Here is a 7,539-nt window from a genome sequence, read left to right as displayed (position 1 = left end):
TACCTAGGGTGCCTTCGTACTGAGAATATTAGTTAATCCTTTCTCATTGCTCAATATTTTCTTTGGAATAAAAGTGACTGAGGGAAGATTTGACTGAGATGTATAAAATTATGAGGATCCTAGACAGGGCAAACAGGAATCTTCCAGTGGAGAAGATAATAACCTGGGTGGGTGGATTTAAATTGATTAGCAGAAGGATTAGAAGGGAGTTGAGAAAAAAATATTGCACTCATTGAGTACTGAGGGGTCTGGAATACATTGCAGAAACCTTCACTACATCTACGAAGTACCCAGACGAGCACTTGGAGAACCATAACCTGCAGACCTATGAATCGAGAGCTGGGAAGTGGGATTAATTTAAAGTGCACCTTTGGCTGGCATGAACATAATGAGTTGATTGGTTCCTCCCCTGCCATAATTGTCTATGTTTCTATAGGTCTCCCAGTGTTACGCAGGTAACATGGATTATGCCAACACAAGAACTATAATGAAAACAATTGCACTCAGAACTGCTTACAAATCCAAGAAACCTGGAGGTTTTCTTGACAGTTGAGGGCATTTTCAGAGGGTTTGGCAATAGATCAGTTGGAGTGCTAGCATGAGCACTGGTCAACAGTTCAGGGTCATCACCATTGTGATTCTCAATTTTCTTCAAAGATAGTGCTAAAGAGTTCACATTGTCATCAACAACCTGGGAGATGATTGGTTCCTTGCATGCAGGAATAAACAAATCACCTGAAGTTTTACAAGCAGCTGTAATTAGGGTTGCCACCTTGCGTTTGTTGTATTCTTGGAGATTCGATCATGTGGCATTTGCTGATTATGATACTTGATCACATGACAATACTCATGTAAAGCTTAATCACATGACATTTGTCCATCACATGAAAATGCCATTGTGTCTCCCCTAGCTCACTGTTTCTGTATCATTATGCCCCGAGTAAAATATTTGACTTTGTGAGAATAAAGCATAATTCGTAACTAAACGAGAAAACACAAAAGACTTGAGGAAGTGTAAGGTTTAAATAAAAACTCTTGTGGTATTCCTAGGGTGCTGACTGCAATAAGAAACACTAATACCACTAATTCAACATAAACATTAATGATGTGAGGAATTTCTAATTCAAATTTTTGTTCATTTGTATGACCTTTTGCACTACATAGCCAGTTATAAAAATAATGAATAAAACCAAAGGAAAACAAATTCAATGCACTGTTTCCCACACCTCACTGCTGGTCCAGTCTATCATGCTCTCTCTCTCTTCCCAGCCTGAGCTGCTCTCTCTCTTTCAATCGGTTCTCTCTGCTCTCTCACTCTCCCCACCTTCCCACTGTCCATTGTTCTTTTTCCTTCCCCAGTCTGTTGCATTCTCTCTCTCCACAGTCTGTGCTCTTCTATCCTATGCCCAATCTGTCCTATTTCTCTCTCTCTCTCCCATTTCTGCCATTTCTCTCCCATGTCTCAGTTGCGTTCTCTTTCCCTCCATTTGATGCTACACTCTCTCTCCCTCACCCACGCAATGCTGCTCTCTCTCCCCAGTCTGTGTTGATGCCTTCCTCACTAATCTGTTGCTCTTTTCCCAGTATGTGCTGCTCTCTCACTTCCCCCCACCCAGTCTGTGCTGCTCTCTCTCTCATCCAGACTCTGCTGCTGTCTCCCAACAGTCTGTGATTCTCTCTCCCTCAGCAATCTCTGCTGCTCTCACTCTGCCCAGTTTGTTCTCTCTCCAGTCTGCACTGTTCTCTCTCTCCCCTAGTCTGTGCTGTTCTCTCTCTCTCACACACACAGTCTGCACTGTTCTCTCTCTCCCCAGGCTGTTCTCCCTCCCTCCCCACCCTCTCTTTCATCTCCTAGTTTGCGCTACTTTCCCTTTCCCCACAGTCTCTGATGTTCTGTCTGTCTCTCTCCCTCTCCAAAGTCAAGGCTGCTCTCATCCAGACACTGCTAGTCTTTCTCTCTCCCCACCACCTCCCCTCCCCCCCCCAGGTTTGTGCTGCTCTCTCCCTTTCTAACTCTGCCCTGCTCTCTCTATCACCCGGAAAGTACTTCTCATTCCTTCACCACCTCTAGGCTGTTCTACAGATTCCTCACCTGGCCTTTGTGGCTCTCTCCCTCAACCAGTCTCGCTGTTCTCTCTCTCTCTCTCTCTCTCTCTCTCTCTCTCTCTCCCCAGCCTGTTTCCCTCACTCCCTCTCCCTGATTGTGCTTGTCCCTGTCTCTCTCCCCTCCTTCTCTCTCCCTAACACAGCAATCCTCATGCCCCACCCACACTGCTCTCTATGTCTGAGTCACTTGACATACTTTGTATCTCTTCTTGCCCTTGGAATAAGCCATGGTGACTCTGTAAGTGTCCTGGAGATTCCACTGTGGCAGCTGGAGAGTTTTAGTTCAGAATATAATCCTGCAGAAGCAACATTACTGGGCAGCACATTTGCACAGCTGGTAGAGCTATTGCCTCCAGTGTTGTCTGTGTGGAGTTTGCACATTCTCTCTGTGACTGTGTTGGTTTCCTCCCGGTGTTCTGGTTTCCTCCCATATCCCAAAAAAGGATGGTGGGTTAATTGGCCACTGTAAATTGCCCCTAAATTTGTAGAATCTGGGTGGTGGCTGGAGGAGATGATGGGAATATGGAAAGAATAAATTGAGTTAGGGTAGAATTAGTGTAAATGGGCACTTACAGTTGACCAGACTCTGTGATCCAAAAGGCCTGTTTCCTTGCAATGTCTCCTTGATTCCAAGACTCCATGAGTCAGAGCTAGCATGAAGCTCCTTGTCGTAAAAACCCATCTAGCTCACTAATGTCCTTCTCAGTAGGAAATCCACTTCCCTTATCCTTGTTGGCTTATATGTGATTCCTTACACATCACAATGTAGTGACTCAACTACCCTTTGACATTAGCAGGTCACATAGTTGAATCAAAATGCTACATGTAAACACAATCTGAATAAAACTGGACATTCCATTGACTGTGACCTCTGCACTGGAAAAGGCAACAAGGCAGTGGCTAAATTGGGAGAGTTGTCCCATTGACTGATTGAGCAACAGCCTGATGAAGTCAAGCTCACAGAACCATTTTTATCAGCCAATGCCCCATCTCCTCCATTCCTGCATGTGTTCTGCTCCCTTGGCTGAGCAGCCCCATCAGAGGTGCAAGCATGGTGGTATATTGTTGGATGGAAATGGCCTTGAGATCCCTCAGCCTTGACACTAGACCCAATAGCATCAACTCAAAGATGGGCAAGCAAACTTCTTGTGATTACCACTTACCACCTTCCCTCAGTTGGTGGATGCCACTTGGAAAGAGAATGTTTAGAATACTCTGGTGAGAGATTTCATTGCTCATCACCAAGAGTGACTTGGTAACACCACCATTGACCTGGCTGGACAAGTCCTGAGGGAGATAGTCAACAAACCAGCATTACAGCAGGTGGTGAAAGAACCCAGAATGAGAGGCAAGCCTACTTGACCTCATCTTCAATGGTCCTCTTCAACAGTCCATCTGTTACAAATGCATATGTCTTTGACAAGAAGAGGGAGTAGCTTGACAATTGGGAGTTTTTTGGAAGAAGTATTGAATGACCAGAAAATTGACAAAGGGGGAGAAGGTAGATTCTGGGAATACACTAGAAGAAGTAAACTAAAAGATTGTCAGAACATCTATAGACATGTAAATGGATAGAGAGCAGCAAAAACATGGACAAGGAGAAATTATATGGGGAATAACAAAATGGCTGAAATATCAATCAAGTGTTTTATATTATGCAGAAGACATAATAAATGTGGCAGAAATTGAAAGGAATCAATGGTCTAATGGCAGTAAGGAACTTAAAGTCATCAATATTGCTAAAGCAAAAGTAAGGAATTAAAACCAGACAAATGATCTGGACTTGCCAGCCTCACTCCCAGGATGTTAAAAGAGGTGGCTGCAGAGATAACAAATGCATTGGTATTGATTTTCTAAAATTCCCTGGATTATAGCACAATTCCATTATATTGGAAGGTTGGAAATATAGCACCACTTTTTAAGAATGGAGGGAGAGAAAATGGAAGGAGCTAATTACCAGTTTACCTGACATATATTGCCAACAAAATGCTGGAATCCATTATTAAGGATGTGGTAATAAGGCACTTGAAAATCATAATATGTTCAGGTAGAGTCCAGATGGTTTTATGAAGGGAAATATGTTTGACAATCCTAATAGAGTTTTTGAGGATGCAACCAGCATGGTAGATAAGTGAGAAACCAATAGATGTAGTATATGTGAATTATGAAAGATTGTTACATAAAATCAGAGCTTAGGGTGTGAGGAGAAATGATGAGAGTGGACAGAGCATTGATTAAAAAGTAGACATCAGAGGGTAGAAATAAATAGGTCATTTTCAGGTTGGCAGACTGTTACTAGTAGGGTGCCACAGAGATCAGACCTGGACTCTCTGCTAGTCACAATTTATATTCATGACTTACATGAGTATTTTAATGATACAAAGCTGGGTGGGATAGTGAGTGGTGAGGAAGGTACAAGAATCAGAAAAGGGATCTAGGCAAGTTTTGCAGGAGGCATATAACATATAGTATAGGGAAATGTGAGGTTATGCACTTTGTTAAGTAGAATAGAAAAGCAAAATACTTTTGAAACAGTGAGGAACTAATTCACATTGGAGGACAGGAATGGATGGTAGGGTGGTATTGGTATCGGTATTGGTTTATTATTGTCACTTGTACCGAGGTACAGTGAAAAACTTGTCTGACATACCGATTGTACAGGTCAGTTCATTACACAGTGCAGTTACATTGAGTTAGTACAGAGTCCATTGATGTAGTACAGGTAAAAACAATAACAGTACAGAGTAAAATGTCACAGCTACAGAGTAAATGCAGTGCAATAAGGTGCAAGGTCACAACAAGGTAGATCGTGAGGTCATAGTCCATCTCATTGTATAAGGGAACCATTCAATAGTCTTACCACAGTGGGGTAGAAGCTGTCCTTAAGTCTGGTGGTACGTGCCCTCAGGCTCCTGTATCTTCTACCCAATGGAAGAGAAGAGAGAATGTCCCGGGTGGGTCAGAAGATACATGAAGTAAGCATGAGATGCAACAAACAATTAGAAAAACAAATGTGGCCTTTAATCTTGATGAGTTAGAGTATAAAACTAAAGAAATCTTTCTGAGGTTGTGTTGAGCTCTGGGGAATCCTATTTTTGGTGTATCTGTGTAGTGTTGGTCTCTGTATCTAAAGAAAGACATCTGTGCTTTTGAGTCAGCACAGTGTAGATTTGGCGATGGAATCCTAGGAAGAAGTGATTATCCCATGATGAGAGATTATTTGATTTTTCTATACTCACTGGTATTTAAATGAATGTTCAGAAGATCCTGAAAGGGATGGACAATAGCGATGCTGTGAAGCTGCTTCCCGTGGCTAGAGTGTCCAGAGGCGGAGGCAGAGTCTCGGCTGCCTCACACTGAAGTGAGAAGAAACTTCTTTATGCAGAAGGTTGAAAATATTTGAATTTCTCCACTTTAGAGGTCTGTGATTGCTCAGTCATTGCGTCCATTTGACGATGAGACTGGTGAGTTTTTGGACACTAATGAATGAAAGGATGGGGGGGTTAAATAGGAAAGTGAATAAGAAAATGGCTGATCAGCTGCTCAGCAGAGCAGGCTCCAGGAACTGTAGAGGAACCTCCTTCTTCTATTTCTTATCTTCTTTTAGACAGTATTGGTGGAAGTGACCGGTTGTTGTGGAGGAAAAATTTCACCTTCACACTGAGCACCCTCTCCATCACGTGGTGTGGTACTCCCATGCTAGATGAAATTGACTCAGAACAGATCTAAGAAGGTCAATATTCAGCATCTATGAGGCACTGTAGACTGTTGGCAGCAGCAGAATTGTCTTCCATCACAATCTGTGATACCCTGACCCAGCCTGTTGCTCACTCTACCATTACCATCAGACCAGAGAACCAACCCTAATTCAGTAAGAGAACTTACAAGGAGCATCTTTAGTGTACCCAAAATGAAGCATCAACTTGGTGAAGACTACATGCTAAATAGCAGAAGTAACATAGCAACGTAGAGTCATAGAGCAATACAGCACGGATACAGGACCTTTGGCCCAATGAGTCGATGCTGACCGTGGTGCCTACCCATCTAGTCTCAATTTCCTGTGTTCAGCTCATATCCATCTAAGTCCCGCCCCTCCATGTACCTATCCAAGTGCTTCTTAAATGATACTATTCTACCTGCTTCAACCACTTCCTCTGGCAGCTCGTTTCATATACTCACCACCTTCTGCGTGAAAAGATTGGCCCTCAAGTCCCTTTTAAATCTTTCCCCTCTCACCCTGTCTATCCCCCCTAGTTTTGGACTCCCCTACTCTGGGGAAAAGACTGCTATCATCCACCTTATCTATACCCCTCATGATTTTATAAACCTCTATAAGATCACTCCTCATTCTCATATGCTCCAAGGAATAAAGACCTAGCCTGGTCAACCTCTCCCTATAACTCAGGTCCTCTAGTTCTGGCAACATCCTCGTAAATCTTTTCTGCACTCTTTCCAGTTTAACCATGTCTTTCCTATGAAACGGTGACCAAAACTGTACACAGTACTCCAAGTGCAGCCTCACCAACAACTTATACAACTGCAATATAATGTCCCAACTCCTATACTCAATGCCCTGACTGATGAATGCCAGAGTACTAAACACCTTTTTCACCACCCTGTCTACCTGTGACGCCACTTTCAACAAACTATGCACTTGCACTCCTCCGTCTCTCTGTTGCATTACACCCCCTAGTGCCCTACCATTCATAGTATAAGTCCTACAGTGGTTTGACTTTCCAAACCTCACATTTATCTGTATTGAAATCCTTTTGCCATTCCTTGGCCCACTTCCCTAACTGATCAAGTGCCCCCTGTAATCTACGATAACCTTCTTCACTATCAAGAACACCTCCTAATTTCGTGTCATCAGTAAACGTTAAGTGATGCTACAATGTAAAAATTAATTCAGCCCTCTACAGTCTTGCCACATCCAATCATGAATGGTGATGAACAATGAAACATGGGAAGAGGAGGTTCGAAGAAATCTCCTGACCTTCAATGATAACAGAGACCAGGATTAAGTGCCAAATGCATTTAAACCATCCTCAGCCAGAAGTGACAAGTGAATGATTCATATCAGCCTCCTTCCTTAGACTCCCACACTCACAGAGGCTGGTTTGTTCATCCCATGTAACATTGAGAAACATCTGAGAGCACTAGGTACAAACAAAGGCTGTGGGTCCAAGTAACATCTCAGTTCTAGCACTGATGCTACTGAATTAACTAGCTGTTCCAATTCAGTTACAACACTGGTATTTACCTAACAATGTGGAAATTTGGCGAGATATGAGCTGTTCATGAAAAACAGAACAAATCCATTCTGGCTAATTACTGCCCCATCGCTATGCTCACTCATCAGCAGAATGATGAGAGGTATCATTGACAGTTCTATCAAGTGGCTCTTACTCACCAATAACCTGCTCATCAGTGCAC

Source organism: Pristis pectinata, chromosome 12 (assembly GCF_009764475.1).
Source record: "Pristis pectinata isolate sPriPec2 chromosome 12, sPriPec2.1.pri, whole genome shotgun sequence".
Taxonomy (NCBI): Eukaryota; Metazoa; Chordata; class Chondrichthyes; order Rhinopristiformes; family Pristidae; genus Pristis; species Pristis pectinata.
Note: the sequence above shows the minus strand (reverse complement) of the source record.